The sequence below is a fragment of the Oncorhynchus clarkii genome, chromosome 16 (genome assembly GCF_045791955.1).
Source record: "Oncorhynchus clarkii lewisi isolate Uvic-CL-2024 chromosome 16, UVic_Ocla_1.0, whole genome shotgun sequence".
In the NCBI taxonomy this organism is placed as follows: domain Eukaryota; kingdom Metazoa; phylum Chordata; class Actinopteri; order Salmoniformes; family Salmonidae; genus Oncorhynchus; species Oncorhynchus clarkii.
The window spans coordinates 23,064,960-23,086,917 of NC_092162.1; the positions used below are offsets into that span (position 1 = coordinate 23,064,960).

The 21,958-nt window shown below is 41.1% G+C and overlaps 1 protein-coding gene across 1 annotated transcript in view; it reads left to right on the plus strand.

Annotated features, from left to right (window-relative positions):
- Window positions 1-11,765: 11,765 nt before the first annotated feature.
- LOC139368212 (glycerol-3-phosphate acyltransferase, mitochondrial) overlaps window positions 11,766-21,958 on the plus strand; it is a 40,863-nt gene continuing 30,670 nt past the window's right edge. The window contains exon 1 of the mRNA XM_071106861.1: window positions 11,766-12,249. The gene's annotated coding sequence lies outside the window, so the exon portion shown is untranslated. The remainder of the gene's footprint in view (window positions 12,250-21,958) is intronic.

Below are 21,958 nucleotides of genomic sequence, written 5' to 3' on the forward strand. Positions count from 1 at the left end.
GGGCCCTACCATTATAACGGAGATAAGAGTGTTATCCATTATCGAGATGTGCACGGGGCTTAAACTTAATTCGTGTTAATTAAGCAAATAATATGCATCTGGTAGAATTTAAAGGACTGTTTCTACATGGTTAAACATTTTAAATCCTGTGTTACGATTATACAATAATATGATTAAGTACAGTCTCACTATCCTTTGTCACAGTGGTACATTCCAAATAATACAAATTGCATTATGGGATAATCGTACTAGAGGGAACACACCACCAGATGGCACTGTTTATCTAATTTTTGGTTCAGCGTCAACATTCCAATATCTCTTGTGCCATTCTCTTTTATGTGCTATCTCAGTTACAAACTGTACGTTTTCCAGTAAATTCAACTAATTAAATAAACCCTTAGATTTTAAAGAATGTGACACAAGCACAAAAAGTTGTTATTTTGGATGATAATGATGGTCGAGTTTGTTTTGCATGGCCCTGTGCCCCAGGTGGGTTGAAAATTCACTTACTAATGGAATGGTCTAAAATTAGCATACTTCGACCATCTCGTCGCCATGGAAAAGTATACAATAGGTGGGTTAAAATCGCATTCCGGCCGGTGTCTATTGCACAAGTTCCACCGGCTAAATCTATGACATTAAAATTACTATTTACTCTGTTCCATCTGACTGAGCAATCCACTGTCTCATCAGCCCAGCCTGGCAATTGTAAAAAGCCTCTAAACATTATCTCACATTACTTTTAGACAAACATTTAGTTTTCAACAGCACATATTTGTGTATTTGTCTCCGACATTTGCAACATTGTTTCAATATTCAAGTTCGATTTTTATTTATTATTATTTTTATTTTTTTCACCTTTATTTAACCAGGTAGGCTAGTTGAGAACAAGTTCTCATTTACAACTGCGACCTGGCCAAGATAAAGCATAGCAGTGTGAACAGACAACACAGAGTTACACATGGAGTAAACAATTAACAAGTCAATAACAGAGTAGAAAAAAAAGAGTCTATATACATTGTGTGGAAAAGGCATGAAGAGGTAGGCGAATAATTACAATTTTGCAGATTAACACTGGAGTGATAAATGATCAGATGGTCATGTACAGGTAGATACTGGTGTGCAAAAGAGCAGAAAAGTAAATAAATATAAACAGTATGGGGATGAGGTAGGTCAATTGGGTGGGCTATTTACCGATAGACTATGTACAGCAGCAGCGATCGGTTAGCTGCTCAGATAGCAGATGTTTGAAGTTGGTGAGGGAGATAAAAGTCTCCAACTTCAGCGATTTTTGCAATTCGTTCCAGTCACAGGCAGCAGAGAACTGGAATGAAAGGTGGCCAAATGAGGTGTTGGCTTTAGGGGTGATCAGTGAGATACACCTGCTGGAGCGCGTGCTACGGGTGGGCGTTGCCATCGTGACCAGTGAACTGAGATAAGGCGGAGCTTTACCTAGCATAGACTTGTAGATGACCTGGAGCCAGTGGGTCTGGCGACGAATATGTAGCGAGGGCCAGCCGACTAGAGCATACAGGTCGCAGTGGTAGGTGGTATAAGGTGCTTTAGTAACAAAATGGATGGCACTGTGATAAACTGCATCCAGTTTGCTGAGTAGAGTATTGGAAGCTATTTTGTAGATGACATCGTCAAGGATCGGTAGGATAGTCAGTTTTACTAGGGTAAGTTTAGCGCCGTGAGTGAAGGAGGCTTTGTTACGGAATAGAAAGCCGACTCTAGATTTGATTTTAGATTGAAGATGTTTGATATGAGTCTGGAAGGAGAGTTTACAGTCTAGCCAGACACCTAGGTACTTATAGATGTCCACATATTCTAGGTCGGAACCATCCAGGGTGGTGATGCTAGTTGGGTGTGCGGGTGCAGGCAGCGAACGGTTGAAAAGCATGCATTTGGTTTTACTAGCGTTTAAGAGCAGTTGGAGGCCACGGAAAGAGTGTTGTATGGCATTGAAGCTCGTTTGGAAGTTAGATAGCACAGTGTCCAAGGAAGGGCCGGAAGTATACAGAAGGGTGTCGTCTGCGTAGAGGTGGATCAGGGAATCGCCCGCAGCAAGAGCAACATCATTGATATATACAGAGAAAAGAGTCGGCCCGAGAATTGAACCCTGTGGCACCCCCATAGAGACTGCCAGAGGACCGGACAACATGCCCTCCGATTTGACACACTGAACTCTGTCTGCAAAGTAGTTGGTGAACCAGGCAAGGCAGTCCTTAGAAAAACCGAGGCTACTGAGTAGATCTCCAGCTGCCCCATAGTAAGGAACGTGTCGGGAGTCGGGATGAGACAGACAAGCAGGCAGTGTTTCTCAGCCAGTCGAAACCATGAATCAGTTGGCATCATTTTTATGGATATATACAAAGAAAAGTCAATTGAAGAAAGATAAAACAAAATGAAGTGCAAATAGTTTACAGTCTTTCCAGCTTCAGTTTGAAGTGATTGTGTTGGTTGTGTTGTTGGCTAGCTCCTCTGAACCACATTGTCCTGGCAAGAGAGCACATTTTCTATGCCAGGAGAAATCGTGCCTAATTGGATCATTATTATGGATGTATCCAATAAATGTCACTAGAAATCAGCTTAAACAAATGCAAATGCTGCTACTTTGCTGTTATTCTGGCTGCACTTTTTTGACTTGACTGTAAGTTAGCCATAGTTGGCTAGCTAGCAAGCAAGGGATAAGAACGTTGCCAGCCAGTATGGCAATGGAACATTTAGAACAAATGATTGGGTCACGTCAATAGATACAGAACAAAAAGACTTAACAACTGGTTCGCGTCTCTAACAACCAAACCGATAGAACGAACGACCAGCCGGCTTGGGTAGCAACCCTAGATTTGAGTTGGGACTATATCTTGTGGATGGATGAAATAGTTAGAATAAATTAATAAAAATAAAGTTTTTATTGAAAATGTGTCAATCATTATTTGAATATGTTGGTAACCCGTTGTATAAAAGTGATAATGCCCTCAAAGCCGGTGTTTGGGGGATATATTGGCACAGTTTGCCGGCCCTCGACTTCGTATCGGGCCTAACAACACCTGCGCCAATATATCCTTCAAACACCGGCTTGGAGGGCATTATCACTTAACTAACTTATCCAAAGATGCTGTAGACGGGTTGGCCAACAACATCACGAAAAGTATGCACATCGATGAAGCAGAAGGCCTTGTTGTGTTATGATTTTGAACGGTCAGTTTGCTAGCAAGAATAGCAATAATCTGCCATGTGGGCAATCGTAAGTTTTATTGTATATTGTTATTGACACCATGTCTTGTTTTGAGGTGTTTCACTCCTGTCATGTCTATGCTAATTTAGCTAAAAAAAATATTAACAAGCTAACCTACAACTGTAAAGATGTATTTGAGAGACAAGTGCTCACTGTGCAAACGTATTTATGTTTTCAATAAACATTTGGATACAATATATAATTTACATGTTGTCAACAATCTAAGGCAACCCCATCTTCTTTGCCCCTTAGTTGTGCACACATCGGTTTTGTTCAGTGTTGGAAAAAGTACACAACATTCATCCTTGAGTAAAAGTGAAGATATGAATAGAAAATGATTCAAGTGAAAGTCATCCAGTAAGATATTACTTGAGTAAAAGTCTAAAAGCACTTGGTTTTAAATATACAGTTGAAGTCGGAAGTTTCATACACTTAGGTTGGAGTCATTAAAACTAATTTTTCAACCACTCCTCAAATTTCTTGTTAACAAACTATAGTTTTGGCAAGTCGGTTAGGACATATACCTTGTGCATGACAAGTAATTTTCCCAACAATTGTTCACAGACAGATTATTTCACTTATAATTCGCTGTATCACAACTCCAGTGGGTCAGAAGTTTACATACACTGAGTAGACTGTGCCTTTAAACAAAAAACAACAAAATTCCAAAAAATGATGTCATGGCTTTAGAAGCTTCTGATAGGCTAATTGACATAATTTGAGTCAATTGGAGGTGTACCTGTGGAGGTATTTTAAGACCTACCTTCAAACTCAATGCCTCTTTGCTTAACGTCATGGGAAAATCTAAAGAAATCACCCAAGACCTCATAAAACAAATGTGTAGACCTCCACAAGTCTGGTTCATCCTTGGGAGCAATTTCCAAATGCCTGAAGGTACCACGTTCAACTGTACAAACAATAGTACGCAAGTATAAACACCATGGGACCACGCAGCCGTCATACCGCTCAGGAAGGAGACGCATTCTGTCTCCTAGAGATGAATGCACTTTGGTGCGAAAAGTCCAACTCAATCCCAGAACAGCACAGACCTTGTGAAGATGCTGGAGGAAACAGGTACAAAATTATCTATATCCACAGTAAAACAAGTCCTATATCGACATAACCTGAAAGGCCGCTCAGCAAGGAAGAAGCCACTGCTCCAAAACAGCCATAAAAAAGACTATGGTTTGCAACTGAACGTGGGACAAAGATCGTACTTTTTGGAGAAATGTCCTCTGGTCTGATGAAACAAAAATAGAACTGTTTGGCCATAATGACCATTGTTATGTTTGGAGGAAAAAGGGGGAGGCTTGCAAGCCGAAGAACACCATCCCAACCGTGAAGCACGGGGGTGGCAGCATCATGTTGTGGGGTGCTTTGCTGCAGGAGCGATTGGTGCACTTTACAAAATAGATGGCATCATGAGGTAGGAAAATTACGTGGATATATTAAAGCAACATCTCAAGATATCAGTCAGGAAGTTAAAGCTTGGTCGCAAATTGGTCTTCCAAATAGACAATGATGAGCAAGGAGGCCTACAAACCTGACTCAGTTGCACCAGCTCTGTCAGGAGGACTGGGCCAAAATTCACCCAACTTTTTGTGGGAAGCTTGTGGAAGGCTACCAGACGGGTTTGACCCAAGTTAAACAATTTAAAGGCAATGCTACCAAATACTAATTGAGTGTATGTAAACTACTGACCCACTGGGAATGTGATGAAAGAAATAAAAGATGAAATAAATCATTCTCTCTACTATTATTCTGACATTTCACATTCTTAAAATAAAGTGGTGATCCTAACTCACCTAAGACAGGGAATTTTTACTAGGGTTAAATGTCAGGAATTGTGAAAAACTGCGTTTAAATGTATTTGGCTAAGGTGTTTGTAAACTTCTGACTTCAACTGTACATAAGTATCAAAAGTACATGTAATTGCTAAAATATACTCAAGTATCAAAAGTAAAAATATAAATAATTTCACGTTCCTTATTTAAGCAATCTGTATTTTTGTTACGGATAGCAAGCGGCACACTCCAACACTCAGACATAATTTACAAACATTTGTGTTTAGTGAGTCCTCCAGATCAAAAGAAGTAGGGATGACCAGGGACGTTCTCTTGATAAGTCTGTGAATTGGACCATTTTCCTATCCTGCTAAGCATTCGAAATGTAAGGAGTACTTTTGTGTGTCAAGGAAAAATGCATGGAGTAAAAAGTACATTATTTTATTTAGGAATGTAATGGGGTAAAAGTTGTCAAAAATATAAATAAAGTAGAGCTACTTTAAAGTATTTTTACTTAGGTACTTTACTGGTTTTGTTGCTAAACAACCAACCCGTCTATGCTATCACATCCGCAGCATGATACACATGGCATGCTGCTGCTACCTCTCTCACTCCGACTGTACCATGACCAAATTCATAATTGACCATGACTCATGAGTCTACTCAGGTGCTGTTCTGGTCAATGATGTATACAAACACTAGATTGGTTATGCTACTGTATGTATTGACCAATGTGAGGCTTTGAAACCACTGTCCGCCATATTGGTACGACTCAAACGGAGCAGTCCTGCATGGGAATTAATGACATTCTGCAGTATTTCAATGTAATGTTTCAAGGACAAAATGACATGTATTTAAATATTACTTCTACTTCTGTTAAAGTTCTACTTTAAGGAACATTTTCATATATATCTATTTTTATATATATATATATATTTTAGTTCCCATAATGTAGGTTAGTTTAAAAGTAGGCTTTAAGGTGTTTGTAATAGAATATACTTGACAAAAATGAATGAAGACATTAACAAATGCATTTCTAAAACTTTCAAAACCTTATTTACGAATGTTGATTTATTGTGTCAGAAGAACAAAAGGAACATGTATTGTGGCTCGGAAAAGGATGGGAGCACGAAGTGAAAAGCTTTGAGCAGGGCAGCGGTAAAAGGTGTCATCTTTTGGCGTCTCGTGGAAATTGAGGCTCAATGTCTTATACACCACATACGAGGAGTAGTAGAGGCACTTCGCCTGAACCATATGGTGGATGGAGGAAGAAGGAAAGCTTATCAGTGTTATTACTGTCTGATGAAGAGTTTCTCCCACACATGTATAGCTGGGGCATATGAGATATGCGGTGAGAGCTTTTCTGAACAGGCCGTTGCAATGTCCTAATTGTAAGTAAGTTTGGCCGTGCGTCAGACGGAAATAACTACTGCATATTGCAGTATTGTGGTGGGAGCCACATTCCCGAGTTCCATTAGTGCCGTGTAAGAGTGAAGGAGGTCGAAGTAGGAAGAATCTAGGCTGTCCAGCAGGTCTCTTGTGCAAAGGCATTGGAAATTGTTGAAGGAGCAAGTTGAAATGAGGAAGAAATGTCAATAGATGTTTTGCAGCCTGCGGAGAATTTTGTTTCTCAATTGAGGGATCCTGAAACTCTGATAGTAAAAAAAAAAGGTGGATTTTGTTGTGTTAATTATGCAGGCGATAAATTGCACAGGAAAAACCAACAAGAAATCAAAGTAGTTAGACATTGTGAATGCGACAAAAAGGTTTTGGGATCTACAGGACATTGCAGGTAATACTGTCCGAAGATGTTCCCACCTTGCAGGCCCCCCAGAGCTTGTGTAGGGTTTTGAGTAGACATTTGAATCTGACTGAAGGAGAAAGGCGAGAGGTTTTTATTCAATTCTTTTTGAACAGTTTTCAGTTTTTGCCCCGCCTAGTTTTTAGCGGCAATGCACCTTTTTGATTGTAGTACGCCATAAAACCTAAGAGAAGAAGAAGAAAGGCGAGCATTTTTGCTAGCTTGGAAGCCAAACATTGTGCCAGGAAAGAAAGAGAGCAGAAGTGAATATTCTGTTCAAAACTGATGGCACATCAAGTGGAGATGCGAGTGAGAAGAAATGGATTACAGTAGTGAACAAAAATGAGACGAGAAGTAAAGACTAGTAAATCTAGTTCTGACTTTTTTTGTTGGAGTGAGGGTTTTGGAACAATGGAGTTACCTGGGAGATTAGTTTTGAGTCATATTTTGGGGTTATGTGATATAGCCTGTAAGACTTTGTGCCCAAACCCATGCAGTCTGACAAATGCAGAATATTTGGACATGTGTCAAGTGCATATAGACGGGAGTAGTATCGTATGCCAGCTGAGGTTAAATGCTGAAATTATGGTGGTGAAACATGTGCCCGAAGTCCTGAACTGCCCTGTTAGGGTGAAGGAGACAGAGGTGGCAAGAATAAGGGCAGTCCAGTGTGTCTCCTATCTGGAGGAGTTGAGAAGAGGGAAAAGAAGGGAGTGACGTTGAAAAAACAATGGTAGTTGGATTTGACAGACAGGTAAATGTTCCTTGCCAACAGGAAGGATCCTGACATGTTGCATGTTAAAAATGTGTACTTTGTAACATTTATTGCAATGGTTATAAACTGCACAGCGCAAAGAGAGAGAAAATATGCAGTTAGTTGGGCCAACAGGATTGAGGGTATTTCATGTAATTTTGTATTATCAGGGAACAATCTTCTCAAACTAAGGCAATTTGATATGTTATTCATTTCATAATAAATCAAATCAAACTTTATTTGTCACATGCGCCAAATACAACAAGTGTAGACTTACTTACAAGCCTTTAACCAACAGTGCAATTGAAGAAGAAGAAAATAGTACAACACATACTAAGGTTTGCAAAAATAGGAATGGGAATGTATATGGGCCCACATTGGGGGGTTCAAAGGTCATACATGTATGCATTTTGGGTTATATTGAGCCAGAATGGACAGTATTGGGATGTGTTCTATTATCACATGGTACCCTAGTTCAGTGTTTCCCAAACTGTTGGGCATGAGGGAAGTCCAGATCAAATGTTCAGATCAACTTGCCCATGTCAGCTAACAATTTTTAGCTAGGTTTTTTTAGCCCATAGATTTTGTTGTAATGTTTGAGTCACTCAAATATCACATGAATAAACATTAGACATGGCAAAATCCATAAAATTGCAAGAAAATTTGCATTAAAACTGCACAATTTTGGGATCTCCTGCCCTAGATGATGACTACACCAAATTTCACACCGAACAAGGAGACCCATTGGGGAAGTTTTTAATAAGTAATAATAGATTGTCAATAATCAGTATCATAAGCCTACTGTTTTTCAAATGTCTGCCATTCATTTCAATGGGGAGGAACTGCATTCATTTTGCATGGCCCTAACTGAATTTATATTTGGTGTAAAAGACCAATAATGGCTTAAAATGTGTTACAATGAAGATAAACCAAAATGATGGCCAAAGTATGTCAGAATGTATTCACACCTATTGACTAGTGAGGGAGATGTGAGTCTCCAGCTTCAGATATTTTTGCAATTAGTTCCAGTCATGGGCAGCAGAGAACTGGAAGGAAAGACGACCAAAGGAGGAATTGACTTTGGGGGTGACCAGTGAGATATACCTGCTGGAGCGTGTGCTACGAGTGGGTGCTGCTATGGTGACCAGTGAGCTGAGATAAGGCGGGGCTTTACCTAGCAGAGACTTGTAGATAACTTGTAGCCAGTGAGTTTGGCGGCGAGTATGAAGCGATGGCCAACCAACGAGAGCGTACAGGTCGCAATGGTGGGTAGTGTATGGGGCTTTGGTGACAAAACGGATGGCACTGTGATAGACTGCATCCAGTTTGTTGAGTAGAGTGTTGGAGGCTATTTTATAGATGGCATCACCGAAGTCGAGGATCGGTAGGATGGTCAGTTTTACGAGGGTATGTTTGGCAGCATGGGTGAAGAATGCTTTGTTGCGATATAGGAAGCCGATTCTAGATTTCATTTTGGATTGGAGATGCTTAATGTGAGTCTGGAAGGAGAGTTTACAGTCTAACCAGACACCCAGGTATGTGTAGTTGTCCACTTATTCTAAGTCAGAGCCGTCCAGAGTAGTGATGCTGGACGGGCGAGCAGGTGCGGGCAGCGATCGATTGAAAAGCATGCATTTAGTTTTACTTGCGTTTAAGAGCAGTTGGAGGCCACGGAAGGAGAGTTGTATGGTATTGAAGCTCGTCTGGAGGTTAGTTAACACAGTGTCCAAGGAGGGGCCAGAAGTATACAGAATGGTGTTGTCTGCGTAGAGGTGGATCAGAGAATCACCAGCAGCAAGAGCAATATCATCGATGTATACAGAAAAGAGAGTCGGCCCAAGAATTGAACCCTGTGGCACACCCACAGAGACTGTCAGAGGTCCAGACAACAGGTCCTCCGATTTGACACACTGAACTGTATCAGAGAAGTAGTTGGTAAACCAGGCGAGGCAATCATTTGAGAAACCAAGGCTGTCGAGTCTGCCAATAAGAATGTTGTGATTGACAGAGTCGAAAGCCTTGGCCAGGTCGATGAATATGGCTGCACAGTAATGTCTCTTATCGATGGCGGTTATGATGTCGTTTAGAACCTTGAGCGTGGCTGAGGTGCACCCATGACCAGCTCTGAAACCAGATTGCATAGCGGAGAAGGTATGGTGGGATTCGAAATGGTCAGTAATCTGTTTGTTAACTTGGCTTTCGAAGACCTTAGAAAGACAGGGTAGGATAGATATAGGTCTGTAGCAGTTTGGGTCTAGAGTGTCACCCCCTTTGAAGAGGGGGATGACCGCGGCAGCTTTCCAATCTTTGGGAATCTCAGACGATACGAAAGAGAGGTTGAACAGGCTAGTAATAGAGGTTGCAAAAATTTCGGCAGATAATTTTAGAAAGAGAGGGTCCAGATTGTCTAGCCCGGCTGATTTGTAGGGGTCCTGATTTTGCAGCTCTTTCAGAACATCGGCTATCTGGATTTGGGTAAAGGAGAAATGGTGGGGGCTTTGGCGGGTTGCTGTGGAGGGTGCCGGGCAGTTGACCGGGGTAGGGGTAGCGATGTGGAAAGCATGGCCAGCCGTAGAGAAATGCTTATTGAAATTCTCAATTATAGCGGATTTATCGGTGGTGACAATGTTTCCTAGCCTCAGAGCAGTGGGCAGCTGGGAGGAGGTGCTCTTATTCTCCATGGAATTTACAGTGTCCCTGAACTTTTTTGAGTTAGTACTACAGGATGCAAATTTCTGTTTGAAAAAGCTTGCATTAGCTTTTCTAACTGCCTGTGTATATTTGTTCCTAACTTCCCTGAAAAGTTGCATATCACGGGGGCTATTCGATGCTAATGCAGAACGCCACAGGATGTTTTTGTGCTGGTCAAGGGCAGACAGGTCTGGCGTGAACCAAGGACTATATCTATTCCTAGTTCTACATTTTTTGAGAGGGGCATGCTTATTTAAGATGGTGAGGAAGGCACTTTTAAAGAATAGCCAGGCATCATCTACTGACGGGATGAGGTCAATGTCATTCCAGGATACCCCGGCCAGGTCGATTAGAAAGGCCTGCTCGCAGAAGTGTTTCAGGGAGCGTTTGACAGTGATGAGGGGTGGTCGTTTGGTCGCAGACCCATTATGGATGCAGGCAATGAGGCTGTGATCGCTGAGATCTTGATTGAACACAGCAGAGGTGTATTTGGAGGGCAAATTAGTTAGGATGACATCTATGAGGGTGCCCGTGTTTACTGATTTGGGGTTGTAACTGGTTCATTGATCATTTGTTTGAGATTGAGGTTATCAAGCTTAGTTTGTAGGATGGCCGGGGTGTTAAGCATGTCCCAGTTTAGGTCACCTAGTAGCACGAGCTCAAAAGATAGATGGGGGCCATCAGTTCACATATAGTATCGAGGGCACAGCTGGGGGCAGAGGGAGGTCTATAGCAAGCGGCATGATGAGTATTGCTATACAACAGACTATTACAGGTGGCAACTACTTTAGAAAACCAAGATACTACTGTATTTGCATCTCATGGACTATTATTTGCCAGTATGACCAATTTCCATAAAACAAATATGTAGTTCTGCTATTTGTAACAATGTTGTTTTCTATGATGAGTCAGTCTAGGTCAATCATTAGATCTGATGGCAAACATTTACCAAATCCCATGGTTTTGAAGATGAGATCCACTCAATAGAATGTTCCATTGTTGTTTGATACAATAATTTTCAATGAGGATGTGAACGTTCCAACTTTTCTCCTTTATCCATAGAGATCCTAATAAATTACTATTAAGTATTCTAATTCCTAATTCTATGCCTTTATCAGCCTGTGACCATTGACTCCTATTCAACAAGTTATATAAAGGTGTGAAAAACATAGAAAGCTTCCGTAGAGGCTATCATATATCAATTTGATCAGGGGTTTGTAGGGAACAATTTAGCACCGTTTGCCACACCAAAGGGAACATTTTCAAACTCTCGCGGGAGCCATCTTTCCTGCAATGGATTTCTTTTTCTTGTTGTTCACCCGGTACAGTAGGTGGCGGCAATACACCAGAATGAAATGGATTCCTAACTAACCTCCTTTGTTCAATAGATTGTAGCACAGAAAGAACAATGAGCTAGATATTTCACCGGATGTAAAAATGTGAAGCAACCGGTTCCCGTTTCCACTCACTACCAAATATGGTGATGAGCGGAAGCCCAGTGGCCGGCAGTGGGAGAAGATGGGGCGAGATGGATTTTGTCTGCCATTCTGCATATTTTCTCATATATTAAACATTTGATCTCCTTACAGTTTTCTGATTCCGGAACTAGAATTTGTAACAAACCGAGTGGACTGAGTTTGGAAGACTTTGCCAAAGTAAAAAAAGGCGTTTAGAAGGAGTGCATGGGCGAATTGAGTTGTTGCACACGCGCACTTTACATAGTAGGCGTTCAATAATGAAATATGCAAATAAATGCTAGAACGCGCCAATAGGATCTCACCTCTCGTGTTTGTCTCTGCCCACCTCTTTGCTTGTTCGGCCAACTAGGATTAATTTTCTCCAATTGGAAACGACAGGCTCTGGTCTATCTTTAAAAAAATCTTTGGTGATAGTCTGCCATTAACTATCGAAGAAGAACATTGCGCCAACGGGGGTATATTCACAAGACATGGTGGTGCAGCTAGAGGTCGTATACAAGGTAAGACTGAGAAACTTTTTTATTTAATATTAACGCTAGCTAATATTGTGTTGACTTGTCCCACGACGTTGATGAAACGGGTCGGTGCGGTTGCCTGCGGGTTTCTGTATAGTCGTTCTAGCATTTATGCTAGCTAGCTAAACTAACGGTAGCTAGCCTGAGTGAATGGTGTGAATTAGGTTGACCATTGAATGAAATAGCGTCATAGTACTAGCTTATGTTAGCTTAGCGTCAACTGGTTTCTCTATAAGGGATACAGATTTGGTCAAAATTGACTTTAATAACCGGTTTAGGAGGATTTCCATGCACAATCGGCTGCCTAGGCAACTTCTATCTTACGCAGCAGGTTATAATAATTAACGTGTTATGCTAATTATCCTAACATAATAAGGTCAGGAAAAGGGTTAGGGTTAGCTCAAATGCAAAAACTATTTTCGGCGTAATTTGACAAAAGCTCTATCCCATCTAAACAACCGATCCAACTGTGATTTTGATGATCAGGCAACAATGTGAGCTAGCCTGTGCTGTATAGCTAAACACTGCACCTGTCCTTGCCTATGCAATTTACTCAGCCATGAAGCTCCTTCACACGTCACTTTTATGTTCACTACAATAACAAATTGCGAAATTATTTTCGTTAAGATTTCATCATCATCCCCCACCATGGCATCTGTCTTGTCCGGCTTCATTTGACCCGTTTAATGAAGATTAACAGGCAGTTTGTGAGTCGGATTAACCTAGCTAGTAGCCACCCACGCGTGGATAAGATGTTTTGGCATGCAAACGACCTACTCAGCGTTCCATTTCTAGGAAGAAAACATTCATATATGTATAACTGCTAATGAGTCCAATAAGCGATGTGTGCAGTAGCTATACCTTTCATATGTATGCCTAGCTTGCAAGATGTGTGAAAGGTCAATGTACCACATCTATCATTTTACCTTTTTATTTAATTTGGCAAGTCGGTTAAGAACCCATTCTTATTTTCAATGACGGCCTAGGAACAGTGGGTTAACTGCTTTGTTCAGTGGCAGAACGACAGATTTTTACCTTGTCAGCCTGGGGATTTGATCTTGCAACCTTTCGGGTTACTAGTCCAACGCTAGGCTACCTGCCGCCCCATATGTTCGTTCAATTGAAGCATTCTTAATAGGACTAATGATAATAGCTCTCTTAGATTGTTTTGTAAATATTGATGGCCACCGGCAATTCATATGTCTGTACCAGGATCAGTGAAGCGTCCATACGTGTTAAGATTTCTATGAGCAAAGTCCCAAACCCCTGTTTGCCTTGCTTTTTTTGGGGCAGAAGTAGTGAAGCCATAATTATAAAATAGTAATAATTATAATACCTTCAAAAATGTTATGAAGCCTGTGTTTGGTGTTATGATGGTAGTCCTACCATCAATAATTTCCTCACCACCCCTGTTTGAATACGGCAGGTCATTGACCTTTGCAAACCCAGCAGAATTCTAGTCACACTTCTGTCATCAGTGTGCGGGTCACCTACTACAAGAACACAAAGGGACAATGCAGCAAAGCTCAGTATGTCATTCATTGCTTGCTTGAGCTGTGCAGGAGCAGTTTGGCTTAGTTTATGTCCTATTCAGTGATTAGCCACACACATGTATATATTTATATTTATACATATATTTAATACATACTCACACACTTACAAATATGCACCCTTGTTGGTGTAGCTATCCATTTATAAAGAGATTCTCTCAGCGTCTGATGGTGACCTAGTTCTAAACTGGAAGGCACTACCCATGGCGGGATTTTCCGATTAATTACATTAGGAATTCCTCCCCAAGCTATCTGTCCACAAATTTAAGTTTTGTGTGTGTGTATACTCGTTTTCTTGTTTGTCAATGCACAGTGATTAGCATAAGCCTACCACAGTGAATGTTGAGCTATTATATTGCCCATGGATTTATACTGTAGCCAGGTTAATTTTAGTAATAGGCTTGATGAACTGTAGTAGCCTTTCTGCTTCGGTATCATAAATGTATTTCAAGCCAATGAATCAGCCTCAATTGAAACCGTTTTTATATTGACTTGGCATGAACTGCCAAACATAAGAAATGGAATGATCAGAAGAATAGTCTACATGTCACGCAGCCCGACTGAGACTTGCCATTGACCTACATCAAAAACAGAGGGACAAAGGGAGCGACGGAGGGAAAGGAAAAGCGAAGGAAGGAGAGGGGGAAAAGAAAGGTTCACTTGACTTCAATTCCACCCGGTCCCATAGCTTTGTGCCAGACCTACGTTTCTGAATAACGATAAATCATTGTAAATAGGTTGGTAGCAACGAACCTAATGCTTGTTATACGTATGCTTTCCTTTCTTCCAGAAAGTTAAGCTTCCGGCTTACTTGCAGCAATAAGGGCTTTTGTGAGGACAAACACTGTTCCGTTGATGACTCCAGCTAAAAGTCCTGACGATGGGCTTTTATGATACTGCATCTCATGTCACCCCAAGGTTGACTTGCTGCTATGTTACAGTGAGTGGGTTCATGTGACTGCAGGACTACAGGGAAAGGCAATAGTACAGAATATGTTGCTCTTTGTTTAGTGCAAAGTTCCTCTTTCCAGACTGCCTGGGCAATGTGGTAACAAGAACTTTGGCTACAGATGCGTATCAGATTGGAGGAGATTGTATTCTCATTGTGCGCTGTTGTATTTTCGCTGAGCTCACTTGAAATAGGCGAACTCCCTTTTTTGCTCAATTTTAGAGGAAAAGACGAGCTAGATTTTCTGTATATATTTTCTGTTAAACAAAGAGCCATTTTTGAAAGTAAACACAACAGGGGTCCCGTGGTTTGGGTTAAGTAAATAACATTTTCTGTGCAGCAAGAAAACAACACATTTATTGCAACGCAGCTGGAAGAGCAATTGTGTTTTGGGGTTAACCAAAACACCGGGTTAGGCGATTCCATATCGAAGCAATCGCCTGTTCTCCCCCATTTATGACCTTGGATCAGATGAGACATCCCACTGAATTTGAACTCAAAGCAGAGTGAAATAAAAAAAATCCAATGTTTACCCGGTAGAGAAATGGTTAGAATGTGATTTCTGGACCTGCCATGTGTATTTATTGATTAGATAATGTAATGTCGAGTCATAGGGAAGACCTTGCCCAACAGCAGTAGACTGCCAAGTCATCATCCCAGTATTGTAGAGATTTGGAAGGGGATATTTCAAGGGTCAACAAAGGATATTCTCATTATGGCTAGTAGGGCATGGAATTGCCAGGGACCTCATGATACTTAGGTGCCGGTACAGTGCATTTGGAAAGTATTCAGACCCCTTTACCTTTTCCATGTTTTGTTACAGCCGTAGTCTAAAATTGATACGGGAAAAATAAACGTTATCCATCTACACACAATACCCCATAATGGCAAAGCGAAAGCAGGTTTTTAGAAATGTTTGCAAATATATTGAAAATACAAAACAGAACTACCTTTATTTAGTTGCAGTCGCTGGCGGTGCAGTTGCCGTACCAAGCGGTGATGCAGCCCGACAGGATGCTCTCACTTGTGCGTCTGTAAAAGTGTGAGGATTTTAGGGAGAGGTCGACCGATTAATCGGAATGGCCGATTTCAAGTTTTCATAACAATCGGAAATCGGTCATTTTTTATGCCGATTTTGCCGAAATATATATATTTTTTAATCCTTTATTTAACTAGGCAAGTCAGTTAAGAACACATTCTTATTTTCTATGACGGCCTAGGAACTGCCTTGTTCAGGGGAAGAAAGACAGATTTTTACCTTGTCAGCTCAGGGATTCAATCTTGCAACCTTACGGTTAACTAGTCCACTGCTCTAACCACCTGCCTCACGAGGAGCCTGCCTGTTACGCGAATGCAGTAAGAAGCCAAGGTAAGTTGCTAGCTAGCATTAAACTTAATCCATCATAATCACTAGTTATAACTACACATGGTTGATATTACTAGTTTATCTAGCGTGTCCTGCGTTGCTTATAATCGATGCAGTGCGCATTCGCGAAAAAGGACTGTCGTTGCTCCAACGTGTACCTAACCATAAACACCAATGCCTTTCTTAAAATCAATACACAGAAGTATATATTTTTAAACCTGCATATTTAGCTAAAATAAATCCAGGTTAGCAGGCAATATTAACCAGGTGAAATTGGGTCACTTCTCTTGCGTTCATTGCACGCAGATTCAGGGTATATGCAACAGTTTGGGCCGCTTGGCTCATTGCGAACTAATTTGCCAGAATTTTACGTAATTATGACATACATTGCACAACCTTGAATGTTAACAGGAATATTTAGACTGGTGGATGCCACCCCTTAGATAAAATACGGAACGGTTCTGTATTTCACTGAAAGAATAAACGTCTTGTTTTCGAGATGATAGTTTCCGGATTCGACCATATTAATGACCTAAGGCTCGTATTTCTGTGTGTTATTATGTTATAACTAAGTCTATGATTTGATAGGCAGCAGCAGGCTCGTAAGCATTCATTCAAACAGCACTTTAGTGCGTTTTGCCAGCAGCTCTGCTGTTTATGACTTTAAGCCTATCAACTCCTGAAATTAGGTTTGTGTAACCTATGTGAAATGGCTAGCTAATTAGCGGGGGGGGGGGTGTGCGCTAATAGCGTTTCAAACGTCACTCGCTCTGAGACTTGGAGTAGTTGTTCCCCTTGTTCTGCATGGGTAACGCTGCTTTGATGGTGGCTGTTGTCGTTGTGTTCCTGGTTCGAGCCCAGGGAGGAGCGAGGAGAGGGACGGAAGCTATACTGTTACACTGGTAATACTAAAGTGTCTATAAGAACATCCAATAGTCAATGGTATATGAAATACAAATGGTATAGAGAGAAATTGTCCTAAAATTCCTATAATAACTACAACCTAAAACTTCTTACCTGGGAATATTGAAGGCTCATGTTAAAAGGAACCACCAGCTTTCATATGTTCTCATGTTCTGAGCAAGGAACTTAAACGTTAGCTTTCTTACATGGCACATATTGCACTTTTACTTCTCCAACACTTTGTTTTTGCATTATTTAAACCAAATTGAACATGTTTCATTATTTACTTGAGGCTAAATTGATTTTATTGATGTATTATATTAAGTTAAAATAAGTGTTCATTCAGTATTGTTGTAATTGTCATTATTACAAATACATTTTAAAAAATCGGCCAATTTAATCGGTATTGGCTTTTTTTGTCCTCCAATAATAGGTATCGGCGTTGAAAAATCGGTCAACCTCTAATTTTAGGTGCCATGCCAAATATCTTCAGCCTCCTGAGGTTGAAGAGGCGCTTTCACCACACGGTGTGGGTGGACCATTTTCAGTTTGTTAGTGACTTGTACGCCAAAGAACTTTAAGCTTTCCACCTTCTCCACTGTGGTCCGGTTTCCTGAAGTCCACGATCATCTCCTTTTGCTCACGTTGAGTGTGAGGTTGTTTTCCTGGCACCACACTCCTAGTCCTCACCTCCCTGTAGGCTGTCTCATTGTTGGTAATCAAGCCTACTACTGTTGTTGTCTGCAGACTTGATGATTGAGTTGGAAGCGTGCATGGCCACGCAGTCATGGGTGAACAGGGCGTACAGGAGGAGGCTAAGTACTCACCCTTGTGGGACACTTAAAGGTCTTACTCACACTAGCCACGGAGAAGGCTCTTCTCTGGTGGCACTGCTATCCTCATAGCGGGTGAAGAAGGTATTTAGCTTGTCCGGAAGCCAGGCGTCCGTAATTGTCTGTAGACCCTGCCACATACGTCTCATGTCTGAGACTTTGAATTGAAACTTCTTTGTCTCTGTACTGCCGTTTTGCCTGTTTGATTACCTTACGAAGGGAATAACAACACTGTATTTGGCCATAATCCCAGTAACCTTACCATGGTAAATGCAGTGGTTCGCGCTTTCAGTTTTGCGTAAATACTACCATCTATCCATGGTTTCTGGTTATGGTAGGTTTTAGTCAGTTGGTACAACATCTCCTATACACTCCCTGGTAAACCATTTCAGTGTAATCGTCGCTATTATTCTTTGAAGCTACCCGGAACATATATCCCAGTCTGCGTGATCAAAACAAACTTGAAGCGTGAATTCCGATTGGTCAGACCAGCATTGAATAGTCCTTAGCATGGGTACTTCCTGTTTGAGTTTCTGCATCTAGGAAGGGAGGAGCAAAATGGAGTCGTGGTCATATTTGCCGAAAGGAGGGCGTGGGAGGGCCTTGTAGGCATCTTGCCAGTTGGAGTAGCAGTGGTCGAGTGTACTGCAGTCTAGAGATTGACTGATTTTAATCGGAATGCCCAATTTAATTAGGGCTGATTTCAAGTTTTCATAACAATCGGTAATCAGCATTTTTGGACAATTATGGCTGATTACATTGCATTCCATGAGGAGACTGCGTGGCAGGCTGACTACCTGTTATGCGAGTGCAGCAAGGAGCCAAGGTAAGGTGCTAGCTAGCATTAAACTTATCTTATAAACACTAATGTTAACAATCACTAGTTAACTACACATGGTTGACGATATTACTAGTTTATCTAGCTTGTCCTGCGTTGCATATAATTGATTTGGTGCCTGTTAATTTATCATTGAATCACAGCCTACTTCGCCAAATGGGTGATTTTTAACACGCGCATTCGCAAAAAAAGTACTGTCGTTGCACCAATGTGTACCTAACCATAAACATCAATCAATGCCTTTCTTAAAATCAATACACAAGTATATATTTTTAAATCTGCATATTTAGCTAATATTGCCTGCTAACATGAATTTCGTCCTAACAAAGACCGTAATTAATTTGCCAGAATTGTACATAATTCTGACATAACATTGAAGGTTGTGCAATGTAACAGCAATAATTTGACTTAGCGATGCCACCTGTTAGATAAAATATGGAACGGTTCCGCATTTCACTGAAAGAATAAACATTTTGTTTTCGAAATGATAGTTTCTGGATTTTACCATATTAATGACCTAAGGCTTGTATTTCTGTGTGTTATAGTTAAGTCTATGAGTTGATAAAGCAATCTGACTGAGCGGTGGTAGGCAGCAGCAGGCTTGTAAGCATTCATTCAAACAGCACTTTCCTGCATTTGCCAGCAGCTCTTCACTGTGCTTCAAGCATTGCGCTGTTTATGACTTCAAGCCTATCAACTCCCGAGATTAGGTTGGCAATACTAAAGTACCAATTAGAACATCCAATAGTCAAAGGTATATGAAATACAAATGGTATAGAGAGAAATAGTCCTATAATAACTACAACCTAAAACATCTTACCTGGGAATATTGAAGATTCATGTTAAAAGGAACCACCAGCTTTCATATGTTCTGAGCAAGGAACTTAAACATTAGCTTTTTTTTACATGGCACATATTGCACTTTTACTTCTCCGACACTTTTGTATGCATGTATGTGTTATAAAAATTGGCCGATTAATCGGTATCGGCTTTTTTTTGGTCCTCCAATAATCGGTATCGGCATTGAAATATCATAATCGGTCGACCTCTACTGCAGTCTGACAGAACTTCAGCAGAGTTTTTCCTCGCTTTTGCTTTGTTAAAATCCCCAGCTAAAATAAATGCAGCCTCAAGACATGTGATTTCCAGTTTGCACGATTTTTGCAAATCGATACTTGGAGTCAAAGTATCTATATGTAACTGTTTTATTTTTTTATCACTAATGGCAAGGCTATATTCAGCGATAAGGCATGCAGGGGTGTGGTACATGGCAAATATACCAAGGCTAAGGGCTGTTACTATGTACTTCGCAATGCAGAGTGCCTGGTTACAGCCCTTAATCGTGATATATTGGCCATATATCACAAACCCCCGAGGTGCCTTTATTGATATTATAATCTCGTTAACAACATAATTAGAACAGTACAAATAAATGTTTTGTCATACCTGTGGTATATGGTCTGATACCACGGCTTTCAGCTAATCCGCATTCAGGGCTCGAACATTATAATAAAACTTGATGATGGGCCTAGCCTAGATAGGCCATCTCTGTCAGTGTTGTTCAAAAACACAGAGCAGCAGCGCCACATGCGTGCACACAAGCACAACACACACACACAGCCCTGTGGGTTTGGTGGACCCTGCCTCTGCCATGCCCCTCCATAAATCTGGAGTGTCGGGGACCCCTCTTCCCGATAGCTGAACAATCAGGCGCAGGTGCTACTTTACACACACACACACACACAGGCCCCCGTCGCTGCTTCTCCATTCCTGTTCTCACACACCCCATGGTGATTGGAAGGCTTTGTCTGGTGTGAGACATGGTCTGTTCTGTTGTATTTTCATCAGATCAAAACTGAATCAATGTCTGCTTGCATTTTTCTCTCGTGGCCCAAACTCAGCAGCTCACGCCATTAGGGCAAATGTATGCTTTGATTGAAACAAAACATGGTGGTTGGTAATTGGCGTGCAGATGCTTTATGAACGTTTCACCGGTAAAACGTGTTAAGCTGTCCAGGGATTGGCATTAGTCTGAAAGGCACTTGCCCATCAGACAAGTCAGCAGTATTTTTTTGGGGGGTTGCGTGAAGATAAGTCACTTGCCTGAAAATGTGAGAAAGGGTTCTTCAGTTTTGAGACTCTCCTATTCATTTAAATGAAACCTGGGCGTGAGCATGCCGGCTCCACGAGAGGCCTGCGCTGCTGTAGCGTAAAATTACCTTCAGGTTTTTGTTTTCAACACACAGTAAGTGAGGATTGGCTTCAGTCTGGCCACTCTATCATAAAGGCCTGATTGGTGGAGTACTGTATAGATGGTTGTCCTTCTGGAAGTTTTCTCCAGTCTCCACACAAACTCTGGAGCTCTGTCAGGCTCTGTCAGTTCTTGGGCACCTCCCTGACCAAGGCCCTTCTCCCTGATTGCTCAGGTTGGCTGGGTGGCCAGCTTTAGGAAGAGTCTTGGTGGTTACAAACTTCTTCCATTTAAGAATGGAGGCCACTGTCTTCTTGGGGACCGTCAATGCTGCAGAAATGTTTTGGTACCCTTCCCCAGATGTGCTTCGACACAATCCTGTCTCAGAGCTCTATGGACAATTCCTTCAATCTCATGGCTTGGTTTTTGCTCTGACATGCACTGTCAAGTGAGGGACCGTTTTTATATAGACAGGTGTGTGCCTTTCCAAATCATGTCCAATCAATTGAATTTAACCACATGTACAACTTGTAGTCTACCATCTCAATTTCTAGTCCTATAGCAAAGGGTCTGAATATTTATGTAAAAGTATTTCTGTTTTAATTTAATACATTTGCAAACATTTCTTAACCTGTTTTTGCTTTGTATTTATGGGGTATTTTCTGTAGATTGAGGATTCTTATTTTTGAAATCCTTTTTAGAATAAGGCTGTAACGTAGCAGGATGGAAAAAGTAAAGGTGTCTGAATACTTATCGAATGCCTAGGCCTGGTTGGTAGTGCTCTGCTCACACTGACAAGTTATGCTTCAGTGTAGCAGATAAAATAAAACATTTGTAGCACCTATGTAAGGCTGTTAGGTGTTTTTTGTTGAACACCTTAACTGGTCAACCACAGAGCAGGCTCAACCTGCCCGGCTACCATAAATGCCATACATTTTCCATCTTTCACTTAAACTTTAGGGATGGGCTAGGTATACTGGAATTCTTTGCAGTTTTGTTGATTTAAAAAAAATAATAATAATAATAATTTGAGGTGTCTTGGGTGGGTTCGGTCTGGTCGCTCA